The sequence below is a fragment of the Xenopus tropicalis genome, chromosome 3 (assembly GCF_000004195.4).
Source record: "Xenopus tropicalis strain Nigerian chromosome 3, UCB_Xtro_10.0, whole genome shotgun sequence".
NCBI classification, from domain to species: Eukaryota; Metazoa; Chordata; class Amphibia; order Anura; family Pipidae; genus Xenopus; species Xenopus tropicalis.
The window spans coordinates 107,156,959-107,177,144 of record NC_030679.2 but is presented as its reverse complement, the minus strand read 5'-3'; the positions used below and the strand labels follow the sequence as shown (position 1 = coordinate 107,177,144).

General features: G+C 39.3%; 1 protein-coding gene across 2 annotated transcripts in view; it reads right to left on the bottom strand.

Moving 5' to 3' along the window:
- The window catches only part of map1a (microtubule associated protein 1A), a 74,876-nt gene that overhangs the window by 32,939 nt on the left and 21,751 nt on the right, over positions 1-20,186 (bottom strand). The window contains exon 1 of one of the 2 annotated variants that reach the window (XM_002932264.4): positions 1,166-1,415. The exons of the other annotated variant lie outside the window; for it this stretch is intronic. The gene's annotated coding sequence lies outside the window, so the exon portion shown is untranslated. Of the gene's footprint in view, positions 1-1,165; positions 1,416-20,186 lie in introns of those variants that run through there. 2 annotated transcript variants of the gene reach the window in all.

The following is a 20,186-nucleotide window of genomic DNA, read 5'->3' as shown; positions in this document are numbered from 1 at the left end:
AATTCCCAGGGGACAGAATGCACTCCTGGAAAAAGGCAACAAGCATACTGTCTAATTATAGAGACAAAAATGTTACTGAACTTTTTAGAAGATTTTTTTTAAAGATTTATTTGGAATAACGACATTTGACTCTATTCACAATTAACCTGTTCAGAGAGCAGGGTTTAAACATTGCCTTGGTAACAGAAACAACAGTGAGAAGGTTAATGCTATGAATATCAACCGTCACTGAAAGGCGTTCGGGTACCTAGAGGAAACGGTCACCATGGAGATAAAACCTTCCAGTGAAAAACGGTTTCAGTTCTTTTCTTTGCTGTAAGCCTATGGGAGGTGAAGCACAGGCCTAGCTCAGAAATCTAACCACAGAACTTTCTAGACCAGCTATATCAGACAAGCAATGGCTAAGAAATTTGGGAGTTGTAGTTCACAACTCCAAAGCAGACACACAGCTGTTCTATAAAACATATTTCCCACATACAAGAAGATATCACGAGAGACCTCTATAGCCTTTTAACCTTGATCCATCTGGGAGAAAAGTGAGAAGGGAAGAGCACGAGCAGTAATTAAATAACCGTCTCTCATATTCCTGTCACCCTATGCCCTTCTCTCACAAATGTCCTCTAAATCCACATTCCTACCTGTACCCCTGTGGCTTTAGCATATATTCTCATGAAGAAGACCCAAAGAAAGGCTGAGCACTTAAATGATGATCCCCCTGACATTTCCCTTCTTCTTCTGACTCCCACAATGCTAAGGGTAGAGAGTTAGAGGGAGGAAAGCAAGCAGGCAAGGGATTATCATCCTGGTGTTGGGAAATTCATAAATGTACATATTTCTGCCATTTAAGGCTGCCTTCTACAGAATTTCCATCTCAGATTCCAGCTGGATGGAAACACCCAGACATAACATTCGCATGAGCAAGGGAGAGAGCTGCACTTAATCTGTTTTTAGCGTAAGGCTTCTTAAACGCAGACGGCAGCTAATCCCAGCTTTGCAGATGCACTAACACTCTTATTCTCCTCTGTGACAATATTCAAGCCTCAATGCTTTCTGTCATTTCCATTTTCCAATGGTCCCCAATAATTCTCCCCACCCCCTCCTCAATACAGAAATCTAACAACCACACTGTGTTGTGAAATATTGGAAATAATTAACTATAACCTACCATTCTGTCCGTGGTGTCCAAAGAAGGGCCAACCACTGCAAGAGGTGCGGGGAAGTCAAGAGACTGTACAGAGAGGCTGGAGATCTCAATAGTGAGTAAAAAGGCAAATAAAGCCACAGTAGTGGAAGGAGACAGAGAGATGCAGGGATACAAGCGGATAGCAGAGGCAGCAGAAAGCAGCTGCTGTGTGAAAGAGAATCAGGGAGGAGCAGCTCAGCCTCCCTCTGACACCCACTCCACAATACATCAGGCACAGACTTAACTCTCGCTCTGCCTCACTGGCGTACCCTTCCCCGGAATGTCGTTCTATGGCTCTCAGATTGTCAGCCAATAAACATGGTTTGAATAAATCAACACCCTGGAAGAATAATATTCACCCTAAGAGTTTATTTCTGTAAATTATTCTCAGATCTACATTAGGTAACCATGTGTTTTTTCACACAGTAAGAATATCTTTATTAGCAGCGTAATACATGTATAATAGTGAGAAGAAGCAACAGCTCCATGAAACTGTATGTCTGTATTTCTTTCCTTTTTTGTCCTGTCGTGACTTTTTTATTCATACAAAAAAAAAAAATACCAATTCTGGTGTTGGGGCCATACACAAAATATATATACAGATATGGGACCCGTTACCCAGAAACCCATTATCCAGAAAGATCCGAACTATGGCAAGGCCATCTCCCATAGACTCGATAATAATGAAATAATTCAAATTTTTAAAAATGATTTCCTTTTTTCTGTAATAATAAAACAGTACCTTGTACTTGATCCCAACTAAGATAAAATTAATCCTTATTGAAGACAAAACCATTCTACTGGGTTTATTTAATGACAAAATTAGTTTTTAGTAGACTTAAGGCATGGTGATCTAAATTACAGAAATATCCCTTATCCCAAACATTCTATTTACTTTAGTAAGTACAGGCAAGGGGGTTGGCATCAGGGGCGGGACCAGTGATGTTGGGGACAGGGGTTATGATGTGGAGACCAGTGATTGGCCATTCACTGCATTAATCTAATAAAGTCCTGCCCAGTTTTCCTAATTTGAAAAACCGGACAGGCAGTTTTGACCCTGACAGTCCTCCCAAAAACCGGGCTGTCTCTGTCAAATTTGGGCAGGTGGCAACTCTAAAGATGAACTTAGGGAAGATATTACTTTTCAATGATTAACTTAGGGTAAATGGTGCCCTAAAGCATAATGTTACATTAGCCATGTTTTATTTCCTTACTCTGAGAAGTACAATGATCAAAGGCCTCAGAAATAATTAACCAGAACAAGAAGGTTTGGTGGCTCCAAATAGCCAATATGACCAACAGCTCCAACAACTTCTGAAACCAAGGTTATTAACATGAAGCTGGCCCTTCCTTAGCCACTATAACAACCTCTGCTCTTCTGGGAAGGCTTTCCACTAGATGTTGGAATATTGTTGGTGGGATTTGCTTCCAATTAGCTACCAGAGAGTAAGGTTGGGCACTAATATTTGGCTATCAGCATTCCAATTTATTCCACAGGTGGTTAGTTCTGTTAAGTTCAGGGTTGTGTAAAGTCCGGCAGATTCTTCTACTCCCATTATAATTAATTAAATTAATTTTGAGTGCTAGGGCCATGCCATATGGATGTGTAGGGCAGTCCATTTGTGCCTCGGGCCAATATTATGCTAAAATAAGAAGAAGCTTTCCCCAAACTGTTGCAACAAATAGCAAGTACAGAATTGGCAAGAATGTCATTGTACACTTACAGATAAGGTTTGCTTTCACTGGAACCAGCGACCCTAACCTAAAGCCACAAAAACAGCTCCAGGCCAATATTTCTGTTTCTTTAAACTTTACATTGAGCACCACACATTTAGGCAGACAGCATTCTCTAGAAAGCCGCCCAACCCAGACTTGCCTGTCAGACTTCCAGATGGTGAGGCGTGATTCATCAATCATTCCCTCTACTCCAAAATCTAATAGAAGTTTTCTTTATACCACTACCGTTACTGGTACCGTGCATGGTGATTTAGGCTGCTGCACAGCACTTTGCCCAATATTGTTAATCTCATGATGAGTTCTTCTTCAGAGGTTCGTCCCAGAGAGAGTTTAAGACTTGATAGGGTATTCCAGCTCAACATACGCATTTTATATGCTCCAGAATAGATTTCTAAATCAGATCAGTTACCCACATGTTACCCGCAAAAAACTAAGGTCTGTTAGATCTTATAAGAAGCTCAGCTTCCAGACTGACATACTGTAATTTACACAACAATACTGCAACTTCTGCCTACACCCAAGCATCAAGGGAGAATAGGGAAAGGGAAGAATAACATACAGTGACTGTTGTAGAACAGCATCTTGACTCATAAGGATAATGTAATAAACAGAAACGATGGAGAAAAATGTAGACAAATCCATAATAAAGAACCTTCACCACATGTAAGTGCTGTAAGCCAGCTCCCTTCTTTAGTTTATAGATTCTGTTAAAAAAAATTCAAATCCTAAATAATAGAATAATAAAAATGCTAAAATCAAATAAAGCAGATTGTTGACCACTAGTTTAAAGTCCCTGCCTGCTGATGCCATAAAGCCTTCAGGTACAATCCATGGTTTTGGCGGTGGTTTTTGGGAACAGCTGCTAGTCACACGACTGCTCCCAGCTGTTGGCTAGGATCTCATTACATGCGGCACACTGCCTCCCTTCTCAGTAATTACACCCCAGGGCTAAAGGGCATCAGCACACAGTAGCTACTGGCATGGAAGGAGAGTTGTGCACTATTTAGACAACTGAGTTTACAATTTAGAGCTGGGCACTATTTAGGACAATTTAGCAACTGGTAAATAAATATGTTAATATAGGGTAATAGGAGGAAGATTCCTGCCAACAAAACAGTCACAACAAAGGTAGAAGGAAGAGGTTGTTTACTGGTAATCTATTTATATACCTTTCAAGGACTAAACATGTAGTTGCTCCAGTCTCTCTGTTTGACCTTTGTAGTGCAAGAAATAGCAGAAACCATTGATTTTTCAATAGGCAAACAGTATGTTTAACACAAGCCCTATGCCTTGCACTTGTGTTAAACAAGGGGGGGTACACTGCCCATTTAAGATGCTAATGATGGGAAACCATATATATTAATTCTTCTACAATAAAGAATTTACATGTTGGATAGTGTGCGCCACAGGTTACATGGTCAATAATAGTAAAGATCAAAAACAAGAGGGACAATCTAATGGGTATTTCTCTGCCCAAACTCAAATATCATGGTTTGGGTGTATAGTTTATGTATATGACTTCTGTTGTGTCCATAGTAGTGTAAGGATGTGTCTTGACAAGGCAAATTATTTAAAAGCCATACAAAATAAAATATGAATATCAATTGAACAGTCACTAAGAAGGACATTTACTAACACATTTTTTTCACGATTTGTGGGCTTTTGTGCCAAAATATGATTTTGTCGCCAAAAAACACATTTTTATGATTTATTATGCAACAAAATTATGATAATTCCAAAAGCAAAATTACGTTGAATTGCTGTAGCAATTCATGGTTATAGCATTAAATGAGTGCAAGTGGCTTTGTGCAGACAGACAGGCCAACTATTACCCAACCTACTACCTTCTGCCTCTAGCGGGTTTCTAGTGAGTTACTTTGGACCTGTAGTACCCACAGCCAAATATTTTACCCTAAGTGTCTTCATTTGTACTTATACACACACACTTTTACACAGTTTTACAGTATACCGACAAAAAGTTACATTTTATATTATTTCTAGTGAATCTCTAAGCTACTCTGGTCTGTTCTAGTAATTAGTAAATTTGTGAAAATATCCAACAAAAAATAGCCCTACCTTTTGTATAAAATGCCCCCTTTCCAAGCAGCAAGTGCAGGTGAGTCTATGGATGTAGTTCTGTAGGATGCCATAGGAATATTTTTTATAGACATGAATGCAGTAGCAGGCTTTATATCAGGATATACTGCAGTGTTGGTGATATATACAGGTATAGGACCTGTTATAAACAATGCTCTGGACCTGGAGCTTTCCGGATGAGGTCTTTCTGTAAATTGGATCGCTATACTTTTAAAGTCTACTAAAAATCCTTTATGGAGAATGAAACCTTACTTTGAAAGATTTATTATTATTTGAGTAAAATAAAGTTTATGGGAGATGGCCTTCCCATAGTTCTGAGCTTTCTGGATAACAAGTTTCCAGATAACAGATCCCATACCTGTATCTCCCTAGGCAGCTGTGGCAGCTAGCTACCCCTAGTTCCGGACTTGAGTCTACCTCATAGCTGAGAATGGCTATATATTCTACAAGAAAAAAGAGGCCTTTTTATTCATTTCCCAGACCTCTTCATGGGGCACAATGAGTCAATAGATATCTAGCATCTGTAGATTATCCAATATACTGTTTCCCTGTGCTACTAGAGTACACATTGACTGTGCTGAAAGGATGTCAGTTTCAGAATCTTGTATATGACTTCTGGGAGATAAGCAATAGGGAACAGAAAGAACAATCAGGACTTGAATCAATAACTCCCATGAATTAGTCATTCCTGTGAATTATTGATCAAAACACAAGTCACGTCTTTCAACCACCCGAACTTCAAATAAATCTGCCGAAAACAAAAGAGCAAATCGAAATGGTAAGCACTGCCAATACATAGATATGTAAAGCTTAAAACCAAGCATGTGTAGAGATGATGTATCAAAAATTACATACATTTGACACAACAATATACAGTATTTGATCATGGTCTACAGAAAGTCATTCACACCAAACTTTAATCTCACTCACTGACATGCCTCAAAGGAGTTTATGATGCCAAAGTGCTTCTAATATGGTGGAAATAAAAAGATTTAATTAAAAATGTGCATTCCAAAATGGACATGTGATTCAGCAGATATTGTGGAACTACATTCACTAAATCCCAGCAAATGCTGGATAAAGAAAAATCAGAATTCCTGCTATATCCTGTCTACTCTGGAGGATTAATAATATGCTGCTAACAGAGCTAATAGCTCCTCTCTTATTAACTGCATTTGCTCCAAAATACCATTCTTGGCCTTTAGATGCTGCATTGCATGAATACTGTGCATCCAGATCTTTGTCACTAAGGCCCACTCTCAACTAACAGCCTGCAACCTGTCACCTTCCAGATGTTGCTGTATTGCATCCAACAGCAGCCATAAAGGTACATATTATTGCCATAAAGGTAGAGAATTGCATATTTGAAGCCTTGTTTACCTATTTATTTCTGCTATGTAATTAAATAAATATTGTGCACTGAGGCATACTTTGCAATATCCCTTTGATATAAGATAAACAGACCCAATAACCAGAGATGAGGGCTATGCCTAGCTGCATTACAAAAAACAAGAAAACGCCAGCCAACTCTTGCATAACGACGGCATGAGCACTGGCGACGGAACACCAAGAATCTGGAAAGAATGTGTAACTGTTGAGACTTTCATTCTTTTTCCCTGCCTGTTTGCCAAGTTTAGCAAATAACAACAGTATGATGACTGCATGTAACATCTCAATGAGCACTAGTTACAGCTTAACTGCTTACCAGTCTGTATGTGATCTGTCACTACTGCCGTGCTATATATAAGCAGCTAACTTTATAGAATTCACACAATTAATACATAGGTGGGAAACAATGAAAACACTGCAGTTGCTCTGATTTGTTTAAAAATATTTAAAAATAAAAAACTAGTTTAAGGTCCACAATGTTTTATAATACAACTGTACTGAAACACCAATGTGCATTTCTCTTAAAGGAAAAAAAGGCTTCAGTATTGGCAACCATCCAGAAAAAGCTTTAGCAACATATGTTTCCTCTAGGGGTGGGTGAATCATGGATGGTGGTTTTAGGCCTTTAATGGCATATGACAGCAATTAATCTAGCACCAGAATGTGATTATTCAATTGTCCCTGCTTTCTCTTGCATTACCTCTTGGGAGTCCTGCTGTCTAACCTGAATGTGCAAACAGATGTGAGATTCCACGCTGCTTAGCCCTTAGCCAACCCATGCCAACCCAGTTGTTGCTAAACTCAATAGTTCTTTCTAAAACCTCTTCTCAAGAAAACTAATACTGAACAGTAGTAATAATAGTGTTCATGGGCACTGCTATAGACATACCTATGTTATTATATAACTATGCTTAAAGGAAATCTATACCCCCAAACAATGTAGGTCTCTATATAAATATATTGTATAAACAAGCTCATATGTTAAACCCTGCTTCATCTAAATAAACCATTTCCAAAAAAATATACTTTTTTATTAGTATGTGCTATTGGGTACTCCTAAATAGAAAATTGACGTTTTACCAATTAAGGGCCGCCTCCTGGGATCACAGGATTCACAGTGCACACAAACAAGCCAAGGCACACATACATGCTAGGTCACATCAGCCAATTAATGGACAGAGTTCTGTCTTTTGCTCCCCCACTACTTCCTGTTACACCCAGCCCATCACTAAATGCTGGCTCAATGGAAAGAATGTAAAAGGGCAATATTTACTGATATATATATTCCAGTTTGGCGACATTCTTTAATAGGGACATAATATGCCATGTTTTTTTTACCCAGATTGCAGTGTTCTTTCCCACAGTTCTGCTTGGACTGAGCACTGTAATGGTTAAGATGAGCAGGGTTAGGATGAGAAAAACATGTTGAGTTGAGAAGAATTGAGCATGCTCAGTTAGCCAAGAGCCAAAGTCAATGCCTAAGGGAAGGGGCTGAGCGTTTCTAGCCCCTGAGATCTTGTGATGCTGCCCCCCCCTTGGCCCCCCGCACTTACCTTTACAGCACAACAGGGGATGCAGGGGGGGGCACATTGTGCTAGCGTAGAGAGCAAAATTGCACTCTCTGCACTATCAGAACTGAATTTACATTTTAAAAAACATTTTGGCACTCAGAGTTATCAGGATCAGCTTTTTGCTGCCCTTGGTCAACTCAACTTGCCTCATGGCAGCAGCGCCCCTGGGGCTGAGTAGGTTTTAGAAGGAGAAGGAATCTTAAATGATTAAGGCTGCAGCCTTACTACTAACCTTTCAACAACCAGTGGCATATTTCAAAGAGGCTGTTCACTGATGATATTTTTTGTGGGGGGGTTACTTGTCCTTTAACCTCATGCATCAAAATGAGTGCAATTGTGCTTTTGACACAAACCAGAAGCAGTTGTGCTCAGTGCTCGGGATGGAATCGTTTTTGGTGCCTGGTATCAAAATAACTTCTGTGCATGGTTCTTTCGGTGCAAGCCTGCAACTGACACGGCCCACAGTGGGGCATCAATAGGCACACCTGCGTGTGATTCAGAACAGGAGGCAGTATGTACACACTGATGCTACACAGAGGTGCGAGAACCTTATAACAATGGATGCCATTCATTACTGTAAGGTTCTCAACAGCTGCATTTGTTTTATAGTAAATAAGTTCTATAGTGTCTTAAAGCAAAAGCATGTGTACAGTGACAATAGTGCATCTCTTGATGAATATCTCTGGTTAATGTCACCAGCGCCTTGGCGTTTAACTATTTACTGGAGCATTCAAATGTGCCCAGCATTACTGCCATCAAGCACTAAGGAAAATAATTATAAATATAAATATGGTCAACCAAAAAGGTGAAATAACTAAGAAATATGAATTAGAAAAGCCATGAAAGCTCAATGTGATTTCATTTCTGCAGGTGCCGCCTGTCAGTGAGCAAATGGGGGAAAAGTGATACTTTTATGCATACCCTCTCTTTCATGGAATACATTAGCGGAGCTTGTTAATGCTGATCTATTCTTTTTGTACAGATGGTAGGGATTTGTTTTACAGGCCTTTGCAAAGGATATATCCCATTAACCTGTGCAGTATTTCCCATTACCCAGGTTTTTTGCCTTGTTATCTCAGTAAGGCACTATCTGTAGCACGCCAAATGGTGTCTCAGGGTAGATTTGCAAGAAATCAGTAATCTACATATAAAGAACTAAGAGATATTTGTCTGCACCACATAAAGACAAAAGAAGGATTCTGCAACCAAATGCTAAGAATGATACCAGCGGTTATTGTATCTGAAATCACATATGCTCAGCAGTCTTAACCTGACTGGGACTCTAAACCAGTTGTCATTTATCTTTATCATCTTGTTCCAGCAAGGTCTCAAAAGGTATGAAGGGCATATTACTTATATTGCTATGACTTGGAGCTGTAGCAAAGCTCTTCTTGTAGCAGATAAACAATCCTGTTATTCCTGTATTCATTTTCAAGGTAAAATATACTAAATACCTGTTTATATAAATTCATCAAAATTCATTTCTTTAGGGTTCTCTGTAAGTTTTGGAGAAGGATATTTAAACCTGGAAATCCTGTAAAAATAAGGAAAAACGTTTAATAAACGAGGTCACCTACTTTTAGCATGAAGCCTGGAGAGCATGTTAATGGAAACACTGGAAACCTAATTTAATATAAAATCTTAGGTTCCTAAATAATGAAAATATTGCTATAGTCATCAAGTGAACTACATGTATGTATTTAAACTGCCCATATTTAGTTCTAATAAAAAGTAACAGTATAAACTATAATGGTGCAAGTCCTCTTTTTTTACAGTAGTGAATGTTAGTGTTGAGTGAATCTGTCCAGTTTTGCTCAGCCAAAAAAATCTGCAAACTGCTAAAAAATTCTCAAACTGCGAAAAAATTAGCAAAATGTGGGTAACACGTGACTTGTTTGACATACGCAACTTTTTTTAAGACAACCATGCCTTTGACATGCTCTGTTTTGATGTGACTGTGCCTTTTTTGATACAATCATTCCTTTTTTGAAGCATACACAATGTTAAAATTATTTTTTTTTGTAGACAATGTATGGTGATCTAAATTTATGGAAAGACCTTTAATTAAAGTGATACTGACACTAAAAAACTACTCTATAAAATATGAATGTACATTAAAAGTTGTTAATCATTTTTTGCTGATAGGGCTGCTTTTGTAAGTAATTGTTACTTGAAGTTCCTAAACCTGACCGTTTTGCCAACCTGACTGTCCCTTCTCAGCCTGTCAGTTATAGCTTCTAATGCTAACGGCCTCCTGCTGCACAAATATGGCCGCCCCCTCATAGAGGAACATGGGGGATCAGATAGGTAATGTAGAAGCATTGGGCAAATACACTTATGGCAAAATGATATAGCTCATGCAATACAATGTTATGATAGAAGTAGAAAAGGTTTAAACTCTGGTGTCAGTATCTCTTTAAGAAAAGCCCAGGACCTGAGCATTCTGGATAACAGGTCCCATACATGTACTTGTATAGCCATATAAATATAAGTATGTAAGATAGAAAAAGGGAAGGGATGAAGGAATCACAAGCTGCCCAGTGGGGCTACCTACTATGACTAAACCTTTGTTTGGGCCCTTGGCCATGTCAATAAAATCTCATAAAATATAACATTTAACATGACCATGTCACTAAACTTAAATGGAAACAACTGCAACTCCAATTTAAACTCTTTTCCAAGGAAAATATCTTTTTTTCTCTTGCAATGATTATTCTGAATAACTTACACAAGATGCCCTTTTGTCACAAATGCATGATTACATTATTGGATTACCCATGTCATGTTTAATTTACAGCACATCATTTATAATGTATTATGAAAAACTGCAGTATTTACATATTATTGATGATTTATGCAGTTCTCATTAACATTTTTAGAATGCACATCACTATGGAATATACACTGAATAGGTCAGTAGATGTTCTTGGCTCACTGCAGTTGATAGCCACTTGTCATTATAGGGGTAGTTCACCTTTAATTTAATGTTTAGTATGTTATAGAATGATATTTAGATGCATGCTGTGGGTAAGGATAATGCAAATTTCAAACTCTGCCACTGTGTTATTGCTAATGTTATAATACCACTACTTCTGGATACCGGGGAAAAGGTTTCTATTATAAACTCTGCTACATACAATGCACATTTCGGCATTACCCATTACTACTAACTTGCTTATTAGGCTAAAGTAATACCCACATTTCAGTCTTGGGCAAGGTAACTTTACCCGTTACACACCAAAACAAGCATTTGGGAAGCTTTACTTTTTATGTCAGTGAGAAAGGAGCACATCTACTGGGGCTGGACTTTCATGCACTGAGATTTAAAGTTTTTGACCAGACAAATGCTGAAATACACATAGTAGATACTATCTGGAATGAAAAATATCCATAGGCTTTACTGGACAATATATCTGAATGCCCTACTTACCCATGCACCCTCTCTGAAGGAATGCAATGCAATCCTTGATCAGGTGTTCCACAGGCTGATGGACTATAACCTCACCTTGAATGAAGCAAAATAGGTTTTGGCACAATTTGAAGTTGAATTTGTGGGTCATAGATTATCATCACTGGAAATTAAACCCTTACAATCCATCGTCAATTGTACATTAATTGTCTGAACCAAAAGACAGAGCAGAACTTGCTTCTTTTTTGGGATTTGCAAACTATTATTTATGGTTTGTAGCTATGCAGAAATCACAACGCCATTACGTGCGTTGTTAAAAAAAGATGTCCTGTAGGAGTGGACACCAGCATGTTCCCAATAGTCTGTACACTGAGACATTGTATTGCTTCAGCACCAACCCTTGCACATTTTTCACCAAATGTACCTACATTTGTCTCTTGTGATGCTTCAGCTGTTGCCATAAGTGCAGTCTTATCACAGATCCAACACGGGTGGAACACCCTGCTGCTTTTGCTTCTCGAGCATTCTCTCCAGCTGAGAAGAAATATGCAGTGGGATAGCGTGAGGCATTGGCCTGTATATGGGCTTTTAAGGTAGCATCATTTCCTTTATAGCAGGAAGTTTACCCTGAGAACAGATCATCAACTTCCTTGCTCTATATACCAGGCCATCTTCCACTGCGTATTCACAGATGGCCAGACAGGTTATATCGATACAACTTTGAAGCTTGCAACAGACCCGGAAAATTGAATCAAGCTGAGGATTACGTGTGGTCTTCAAGCCTGAGGAGACAAAGACTTCACAGGAGGAAGAAGCCAGTCTAGTGATATCCAATTCATTAGTCTTTACAGTTACACCACAAGACTTAGTGACCTTATCTCAGAATGACCCACTGATTAACAAAACAGTAACATACTTATGGGGAGAATGGCCATCTGTTTTACCAGGACACCTTCAGCCATACTACCAAGTGAGAACAAAGTTGTCACCTTGGAAAGATCTTTGTTTAGTATGAGGGCATAGGGCAGTAATTTCAAATGAACTGAAGCCAGCAGTCCTCAGGATGGCCCATGAAGGTCATTTGGATGTGGTGAGAACAAAACAGCTTTTGAGAAGCAATATGGTGGCCTGGCGTAGACAAACAAATTGAAACTTTGATTCGAAACTGTGAACCTTGCTTCTCAGTGGGAAAAATCTGAAGAAGACATGCTGCTGTACTACAAGTTAGGCCTTTTTCACAATCGCCATGGGATACAATTCAGCTGGAAATATGTGTAGAAATCTCTGTTGCACCACAACACCAAAGGTACTTGTTGGTCACATTTGATTTGTACTGTAAATGGCCAGAGGTATCTACAGCAGGAATCATTACCTCTAAAGTCATCATCACAACCTTGGTTGGTTTTCACAGTGGGGACTTCCACTAGAAATTATTACAGACAATGGGCCACAATTCGTTTCAAAAGAATTTGAAGGTTTCCTTCAACTGAAGGGCATAAGTCACATTTTAACACCTCAGTACAATCCACAAGCTAATGAAGGTGTAGAACACTTTAATCAGACTTTAAAGAATGGCCTTAAGATACATTTGCATGAAGGCCTTTTGTTTAGAAAAGCTTTAACTACAGTCCTACAGCGCTACAGGTCTGCACTCCATAGCGCAACTAGGAAATCAACAGCATTCCATCTATGGCCATAATCTACAGATACCCCTAACTTGTTTACCGCCATAGACGGAAGTCACTGAACCCCAAGAGTTGCGAGCAAAGGTTAAAAATTATCAGGACAAAACAAAAGCTGTAGGGGATCAGAGAACACTTTCCCCTGTTTCTCTGTCTGTGACATCATCCAGCCCGATTACAGACTGGAGAGCAACCCGATTGGCTGGATGCCACAGTGCACTGTTGGGAGAGAAAGGTGTGCCTAGGTTTGGAGCCAAAAATCAGGGGCTGGTCCAGCAGTTTATAAAGGTAGCCCCTGTTGTTTTGCCAGCACTTGAGAGAGAGATAGAGACACCAGAACCATCAGTGATTTCCCAGCAACTGTACTCTGCCAGGCATTTGAGTTTTAGACCCTAAGGAGGGAGGTCTGCCAAGCTGCTGGTGACTGGTTATCTCTGGTGTGTGTCCCCTGTGTGAGGACAGGTGTTGATCGGGTGACTGCTACATGGGAGCAACTGCCTATCCAAAGGGAGAGGTACCCCAGCGCTACCTGGGGAAACTAAAAGAGCTTGGAGGAAGGGACTTGGTCAGGACTGAACTGAACTGAACAAAGGTATTTCTTCTAGGAAGGGAGTGTGGGACTGTGTCCTGGGAGAGACTGAGACAGCAGTTGGCTAAAACCACACAGGTTTCCCATAGCAGTGTTATAGTATTTGCATTCTACAACTGTTCTGCATTTTGCATTTCATATATATAAAAATTATACTTGCTGTAAAACTGTGTGTGATTATTTTGCTAGTGGGATCCTCCCTGAGCTGGGAATGATGGCAGCTACCACATGGAGCTGGCCACTGCTCCTGTATAAACTATAGCCATATAGATATGTCTTGGATGAATTTGATGTAGTTGGGCAACTTAAATAGTACTGAAATATTGGGGCATACTTTTGTAGTTAATGCACATAAAGTCTTAGCCCTATATTGATAATAGGTGAGTGCACAGGACCTCTTGATTCTGTCTGTATGGATTTTGTGGTCAGACCCTCGTTGCACCTCTGCCTAAAGGTTGAGTGAGCACAACTTTCCCTTTTTTGCTTAGGTGGGAAGGAATTTCAGAGAGATTACTTGCCTGCGGTAGTAACTGCAGGTGACTAATCTCCCGTGGGCTATCAGCCTAAAAGAAAAGAGGCATGGCATGTGTGGGGTGGGGGGGCCGCAAGCAAAAGAGAAGCAACATGGCGTGTGAGCAGGGAGGGATTGTAGCTGGTGGCAACTGGGGCAGCAAGGTAGGAATCCTAATGGGCCCGGTAAGCCCAGTCCCACACTGATTGAAAATGACCCCGTGAGAACAGAGAATATATGTCTTTTTTTCTACTAAAATATAAATGTATGGTTGTTGATTCCAATGTAATACTGTACTTAAATTGGATTTAAGTAGGCAGGCAAATTATATATAAATTGAGAAATGTAAATGGTCCATTGCAATGTCTCATTTATATTAATGTCCTTCTGATTTTGTAATGGAAACACAGTGGCTATGCTTGATAGTCTAAATCCCAATCTATTTTAAATGTTAGTTTAAATACAAAGATTATGATGCTCGTATTGAATGAAACTACTTATATGCTTGCTTTTGTAATCATAGTCCTAATTATGTAAGGGCTTTTGCTATCCTACTAGTAGCTATCAATGCATCTTGAATACCCCTAAATAAAATTGGTGATCAACTATTGGTAATTTCAGAAGGCCTTGAATGGCTGTTGCATAAATAATTTGATTGGGTTCATTCCCAATGGCAAAGACAGCAGTTTGTAGTATATTCCCATTATAATCGTATACATTATACAGACCCAAATTTATGGCTTGGTTCCCATGGTCCCAGTTTAGGTGGCCAAATTAAACAAACAAACAAAAAATGGCTGTCAACACACCAATATTACATCTAAAAAATACATTAATTGATTCAAGGATAACATTTTACATGGTTGAATGAATTATTTGAAATATGCACAGTTTAATTTAGTAATAAAAACTACACCATTAAAATCATGACAGAATCCCTTTAACAAATCTGTAGAATAATAGCCAGTAGCCTGGCAGCATCCTCTGGCACCAAAAGCAAGTACTAATACAGTCGGGCAGTTTAGTTTTGGTAAGGCGAGAGAATAAAGAAAGAAAGCAGCCTTACAATATATATCTGATAAAATGTTGCCATTAGAATGTTTCCATTTAACTAGCATATTATTTTGAAACATTTGAATGGAAAACAGCAAGGGGCCTTCACTGATAGGAAATTTATGCTTACAGTCAATTAGATAAGCAGGCTTTGCAAATACAAATATTTTGGAGGAGATGGTGCTTTGCTTGGATAGCATATGTGCATCTACTCATTGTCCTGTGGATCAATCTGCAAAATTGCAGACCACACGGGGCTAATTCTCATCTTGTGAATATCTTAATTTCTTTTCCATTATTTGCAGTCCCTATATTCATGCATCTGCTGGCTAACTAGAGCGGCTAACCCAGCAGTGTGCATCTGCCCTTTGTTAAAGTGACACTGTATCACTGGTGTAAAGCGCAAGACTTCTGTGCCTTCCTCCCCCCTGGCTACCCTCTTCTATCTCTTCTTTGTGCATGTTTGTGCAGTACCCAAAATGTACCTGATGTATGGCAGGAAAAAGGTGCTAGGTGGATAGAAAGTGGATAGATTCTCTATAGAATGTAAATGTGCGTTGCTCTAGTGTGCACTGCCACTGTGGTGTTTGCATGTTTGTATAACATCCTTCTAGGTAACTCTTATGGCCCCCCCACAAAGTGATAGTTCAGTCTGCTTTGTATAAACTCCAGGCAAAACCAAAAGCCATTTGTCATTGTTTGTTTCTGCTCATGTGCAAGAAGGAAATATGCAGAGGTATCAGGTGTTTCTCACTGGCTGAAATACACACCCCACCCAGCATTTATCCTGCAAATCTGACAAAATCTGAATCCTAGGTATTATTTATCAAACTGTTTTTTGCCCTCATACTCCCAACCCATAAAAATGCTTATGTTGTTTGTAGTTCTACATTAACAGAACCTTTGGGATATATTGGAATGCATACTTTATATATTTATAAGGCATCCTTCCAGTTCCACTTTTTCTTGCTGATCTGCTCTATCTTACTTTCATTCTTGCCTACTATTTGCCCCATCAGCATTGGAATCTTTAAATATTTGTATAATAATGTACTTTATGTTATGGAACAAATATCTTTAATTGCCTGTCAAAGCAAATGTCAGTGGCACAAATGAATATCAAATAACAAAGAATTATAATAATATTTAGAATGCTTTTTGAGTACACTGAACAAGACTGATTTTTGTACAGCCACAGACAAGAATTGCCTAAGGGTAAATCTGCTATCTCATAAATATTGAAAGGAGGATGATGTCCCTGTCATATACATTTCATATATATTTTTGCCTTAGGTACCTATAAATGGCAGAGCAAAAACACTGCATTAAAAACAACATATTAATGCAAAGATCTGCTGCTTGGAGAGGGCACGGAGTCCCAGAACAAAAACCTATACAATAAAGCCTCCAGCATAGTCAGGCCATATACTCTAGAGAAGGTGCAACATTTAATCCTAATTTAATTCTGTTAATTCAGCTGTAATGAATAATAATGTTGCTTTCTGCATTTTAGTTGAAGCAATTATATAAGACACGTTGAACAAACATACTGGCAAAGTAATTTTTTCCAATGCATGTAAAATATATGAATTTAAGTGTACACTGTAAGATTAGCAGGAAAATAAAAAGCATAAATGAAACTGGAAAGTGAGTAAACAGGAGCTTATATAAGTCTGGTGAGCTCTTGCTGCTGATTCAATAGCAAAGACAGGAAAGTACCAAAAAGCAACACAAAGGAAAGTACCAAAAAGCTGACAGAACCACATGTAGCACCCAGCTAAAGAGTACAAGGGGCCACACTGACAGCCTAGGATCCTTTAGGGGCTGGTGGACAAGGGAGTGTTTAAAGAATTATCTAACAGGAAAAGGTCAGTTTATTAAAGGAACAGTTCAGTGTAAAAATGAAACTGGGTAAGACAGATAGACTGCGCAAAAAAAAAAAAAATATTTCTAATATAGTTAGGCAAAAATGTAATCTATAAAGGCTGGATAATTAACATAATAGCCAAAACTCTACTTTCTTCTTTACAGCTCTTTAAGCTGTTAGCAGTCAGTAACCAATCAGTGACTTGATGGTGTGGCATATGGGACATAACTGTTCAGTTAGTTTGCTTTTGAATCTGACCTGTATGCTCACAAACTAACTAAAATGTTATATCCTATGTGCCCCCGTAAAGTCACTGTCTAACTAAGAGGTTAGAGAGCTGAAAGCAGGAAGTAGAGTTCTGGCTATTATGTTAGACATCTGCCCACTCCAGCCTTTATAGACTACATTTTTGCCAAATTAACTATATTAGAAACATTTTTTATATTGCACAGTCTATCTATTTTATACAGTTTTATTTTTACACTGAATTGTTCCTTTAAAACCAATACAAACTGTTTTAGAGTGAGAGAGCAGAGACAGAGTGACACTCTAGATGTGACTTAGCTCTGTAATACTGTATACCAGATGTAATGTGTTAGACAAGTAATGTATTCTGAGGCTGGCTGTACTATATTTGATGTCCCACCTTATAATGTGAAAAGATAAATGTTCAGCATGAGACAAGATGAGAAAAGACTGAGTAGGAGTTAAATGTAGAAAGGCTTTAGGAACCAATGATGTTTCCTTCCATGCAGGCAGGATTATTGCTGTGTAGGAAGGCAGAAATAAATGTATGTGTAGGAGAACAAACAGCTGGAAACAAGAGCAGCAGGTAGTGAGAATCTGTTACCCAAGCCAGTCACAGAGAGTTTATGCTCTCTCTCTCTTTCTATGTTCTGTTTGTGCCCACTTCACTCACAAGGGCACACACAAAAGAAATCTCTGTATTTCAGGATCACTATTCAGGCTTCATTTTTTTCTACATCTCAACTCAGCTCTTTAAAGATAATTCTGGATATTTAAGGGGCATACCTAAAAGTGTGAAACAGCTGGTCCACATAAGTAACTAACTGACATGTGTGATCTATTTTTTGTTTTTGTTTAATCTAGTCACACATCACATAGTAACTTTGGAAAGCAGTAAAATGAAAGCAGACAAATTAAGGCAGTGTTAAAACAGTGCAACTTGTAATGTCACCTGATTGCAGTTAATGCATGAGAGCTAATATACTGCATTTGTTCGGATGACATAGATGACTCTGAAACCCAGAGCTGTTTAACACTGCAATTGGAAAAGGGAGCAGCTTAAAATGGCAGATGCCACATGGTGCCAGTCTCTAACTACAGAGCCAATGTCATCAGCACCTGACAAATCTGTTAGCCAACCTTAAGACTTCCTATTATTGTTTTGCATGTATCGCTGGAGAAAAAATGATTATTAAAATAGAACTGTCAGTGATCAAGCATGGCCTGCAGAATACAGTTAGATAGGACCCCTGCAGCCATTTGGTCCATAAAATGGCAAACCTGAAAAAGACTACACAGTTCTGGCATTGCACAGGCAACCTGTGATTTAGGAGTTACAGGGGAAATTTTAGATTAGTGTTTAGTAAAGGTGATCCAGTAGCTAATAAAATAAACTCACATTGACTTGATGCCAATGTTAAATATTGTACAAATGAATCTACCCACAGCATATGATAATGTGGGTTTGATGGCATTGGTGGCATTAGATGTTGCCAAGGCCTCCTATACTGCTGAATGGGACTTCTTGTAAGTTTTGTTGAAAAAGGCAGAAATAGGTCCAAGGTTTTGTGGTAGGGGGGTCCATTTTCACAACTGCTCTTTGTCTTAGTAGTCAAGCCCTTTAGGTTAGACAATATGAGATAGTGAAAACATTAAAGGCCTAACAATAAGGACTAGCTGAAAAAAAGTCCATGTGGATGATGCATCAACTTATTTAGCAAACAAGGCTCCTTACAGGCCTGAGTGTAAATAATTAGTCCTTATTGCCAGTGAATCCACTAACAGAGACTGAACAAAAAAGCTTTAAAAGCATCCCTTCCTTAGAACTAAAGGGGTTAAACCACTCCAGACCCTTAGCAAGACACTTTCATAATACTAGACCTAAGATTAGATTCATAAGATTACACCTGTAAGCCTCTGAAACAGAAGATTATTCAACAGTAAGAATTTAAAAACTTTGTAAAACCTTGTAAAACCTTTATAAGAGATACAGCAGAGTGAAAACCCAGCCTCAATGTCTTAGATCAGTGCTGTCCAACTTCTGTTGTACCGAGGGCCGGAATTTTTCCGACCTACGTGGTGGAGGGCCGATAATGGAAGCCAGTTTTGACCACTCCCCTTTTTGAAACCACACCCATGTTATCACATGACCATACCCATATTAATGGTTGTAGTACAGCAAAAACCTGCCATACTCTGCCTGCCCTACCCTGCCTGTGTGTGCCATACTCTGCCTTCCCTACCCTGTCTGTGTGCCATACCTTCACTGTGTGTGCCATTCTTGGCTGGTTTGTGCCATACTTGGCCTGTGTGTGCCATACTCTGCCTGCCCTACCCTGCCTGTGTGTGCCATACTCTGCCTTCCCTATCCTGCCTGCGTGTGCCATACTTTCACTGTGTTTGCCATTCTTGGCTGGTTTGTGCCATACTTGGCCTGTGTGTGCCATACTCTGCCTTCCCTATCCTGCCTGCGTGTGCCATACTTTCACTGTGTTTGCCATTCTTGGCTGGTTTGTGCCATACTTGGCCTGTGTGTGCTATACTCTGCCTGTGTGTGCCATACTCTGCCTTCCCTACCCTGCCTGTGTGTGCCATACTCTGCTTGCCCTATGATGCCTGTGTGTATGGCACACACAGGCAGCCTACAGTGACACAATGCTGGCACTGCTCCTACAGTCTGCACTGTATATTAAAAAACTATATATTAAAAAACTTTTTAATTGAAGTACCACCTCAGTATATGTTCTTTTTGTAGTGTGCAGGGATTATTTGTGGGTTTCTACTCCTCCTGAGGTGTGAACAGGGGAACAATATGGGTGATTACAGCCTGAGTCTGAGGTGTGAACACTGCA